Source organism: Desmodus rotundus, chromosome 4 (genome assembly GCF_022682495.2).
Source record: "Desmodus rotundus isolate HL8 chromosome 4, HLdesRot8A.1, whole genome shotgun sequence".
Lineage (NCBI taxonomy): Eukaryota > Metazoa > Chordata > Mammalia > Chiroptera > Phyllostomidae > Desmodus > Desmodus rotundus.
In genome coordinates this window covers 102818509-102821503 of record NC_071390.1, presented here as the reverse complement: position 1 = coordinate 102821503, position 2995 = coordinate 102818509, and the positions used below count along the sequence as shown (strand labels likewise).

The window sequence follows — 2995 nt, the reverse complement described above, 5'->3', positions numbered from 1 at the left end:
TGGCACCATACATAGTTATTAAAATGTTACTGACTACATTTCCTATGCTGTACTTAAAGATTTCAAAGGTGGTGGTGGTATTATTCACAATATTTTTTGTGTGTACAACTTAACCAAATACATTCATATTATTTAACTATCCTTCTCTAAAGAGGAAGAAAAATTTAATAAAGAGACTGAAATTCAGGAAATTATTCTAAATATTTAAGAGGAAATCTATATTCAAGTACACTAAGAAGATTTAGAAACAATCATGTAAATACAAATATTTAAATACTAATTATAATCCACCATTTCTTTTCACTGATACAGGTCTCCTAAGAAACTAAACTACAATTTTATCAAATTGCTTATTGGTTAATTAGCTGATTAATCAGTGGAAGTTATTAATTAGAAGTACTTTAAAAAACTTTTTTCCATATCTGCAATTTAGATACCTTTTCTGCAACTAAACCAAATTTAAAATTTGAGAGTGTTATGCTAAGCGATATAAGTCAGTCAGAGTAGTGTTCCACTGTGTAAGTGTCTCATAGTTTTATCCACCCATCTACTGATGGGCTCTTGGGCTGCTTCCAAATCATGGAAATCGTAGATAACACTGCAAAGAACAGAAGGGTGCTTATATTCTTTCAAGTTAGTGTTTCAGGTTTCTTTGGATATATTCCCTGAAGTGGAATATCTGGGTCATAAGGCAGTTCCATTTTTAAGTTTTTGAGGGGTGGTACAGTGAACTTTATTGATAGTGCATGACAAGGCAGGGCCCCCTAATCCCCTCCCCTCTGCATGGGGTCTAGGATGGCAACTAAAGTCAGGAGACTCTCAGAGTGCTGGGGGGTCAATGTGGGGCAAAGACTCCCCAGCAGCTGTGGGCTTCTCTTCCTGTCACTGGGGCTGGTGGTCCAGGGGTCTCTTACTCCTTGGAGGCCATGCGGACTATAAGGTCCACCACCCTGTTGCTGTAGCCAAATTCATTGTCATACCAGGAAATGAGCTTGACAAAGTGTTCATCGAGGGCAATGACAGCCTCAGCATCAAAGGTGGAGTAGGTGCCACTGGTAAAGTCTCAGGAAACAACATGGTCCTCAGTATAGCCCAGGATGCCCTTGAGGAGGCCCTCTGATGCCTGCTTCATTACCTTCTTGATGTCATCATAACTGGCAGCTTACTCCAAGCAGCAGGTCAGATCTACAACCAACACATTGGGAGTGGGGACATGGAAGGCCATGCCAGTGAACTTCCCATTCAGCTCAGGGATGACTTTGACCATTAGAAGCAGGGGTGATGTTCTGTGCAACCCCTTTGGCATCATACCACAGCTTCCCAGAGGGCCTATCCATAGTCTTCTGGGTGGTAGTGATGGCATGGACTGTGGTCATGAGTCCCTCCATGATGCCAAAGTTGTCATGGATGACCTTGGCCAGGGGGGATAAGTGTTTGGTGGTACAAGAGGTATTGCTGACAATCTTCATGGAGCTATCATACCTGCCATGGTTCACACCCATCCCAAACAAGGGGACATCCACAGAAGAGGCAGAGATGATGACCCTGTTGGTTCCACCCTTCAAGTGAGCCCCAGCCTTCTCCAAGGTAGTGAAGATACCAGTGGATTCCCCAACATATTCAGCACCGGCATCACCCCATTTAATGATGGCGGGATCTCGCTCCTGGAAGATGAAGATGGAGTTTCCATTGATCCAAGCTTCCCATTCTCAGCCTTGACTATGTCTTTGAACTTGCATGAGTAGAATTATACTGGAACATGTAGACCATGTAGTTGAGGTCAATGAAAGGATCACTGATGGTTACAACATCCACTTTGCCAGAGTAAAAAGCAGCCCTGGTGACCAGGGGCCCAAAATGGCCAAATCTGTTCACTCCAACCTTCAGCATCGTGTCTCAGAGTTGAGGCTGGCACTGCTCAGGAAGACACAGCTGTCTGTCAAACAGGAGGAGCAGGCAGCACATTTTTAATTTTTTGAAGTAACTCCATAATGCTTTCCATAGGGACTGCACCAATCTGCATTCCTGCCACAGTGCAAAAGGGTTCCCATTTCTCTGCACCCTTGCCAGCACTTGTTTGTTGATTTATTGATGATAATCATTAGGACAAGTGTGAGCTGATATCTCATTGTGGTTTTAATTTGCATTTCTCTGATAATTAGTGATGTTGAGCATCATTTCATATGTCCTTTGGCCATCTGTATGTCCTCTTTGGAGAAGTATCCATTCAGGTCCATTGCCCATTTTTTAATTGGATTGTTTGTTTTTTGGTGTTGAATTTTGTAAGTTCTTCATAAATTTTGAGTATTAACCCCTTATCAGATATATCATAAAATATGTTCTCTTATTCAGTAGGTTGTCTTTTTATTTTGTTGATGTTTGCCTTTGCCATGCAAAAACTTTTTAGTCTGATATAGTCCCATTTGCTTACTTTTTCTTTTGTTTCCTTGCCTGGGAAGATATAGCAATAAAATATTGTTATGAGCAATGTCCGAGATTTTGCTGCTTATGTTTTCTTCTGTGATTTTTACAGTTTCAGGTCTAATATTTAAGTCTTGAATCCATTTTGAATTTATTCTTGTGAATGGCATAAAAAGGTGCTCTAACTTCATTTTCTTACATGTATGTGTCCAACTTTCCCAACACCATTTATTGAATAAACTGTCTTTAGCCCATTGTACATGCTTGCTTCCTCTGTCAAAATGAGTATAAAAGTGTGGGTTTATTTCTGGGTTGTCTGTTCTGTTTCATTGATCTATGTGTCTGTTTTTTATGCCACTACCATGCTGTTTTGATTACTATGGCCTTGTAGTATAGTTTGATATTAGGTAGGGTGGTTCCTCCAACTTTGTTCTCCTTTTTCAAGATCACCGTTGCTATTTAAAGCCTTTTATGGTTCCATATAAATTTTTGAAATATTTGTTCTAGTTATTTGAAATGTGTCATTTGAGTCTTGATAGGAATTGCATTAAAAAAGAAGAAAATTTTACCCTTT

At 40.1% G+C, this 2995-nt stretch overlaps 1 pseudogene; it reads right to left on the bottom strand.

Moving 5' to 3' along the window:
• Nucleotides 1-910: 910 nt before the first annotated feature.
• On the bottom strand, nt 911-1890 carry LOC139440826 (glyceraldehyde-3-phosphate dehydrogenase-like; annotated as a pseudogene).
• Between the last annotated feature and the right edge of the window lie 1105 nt (nt 1891-2995).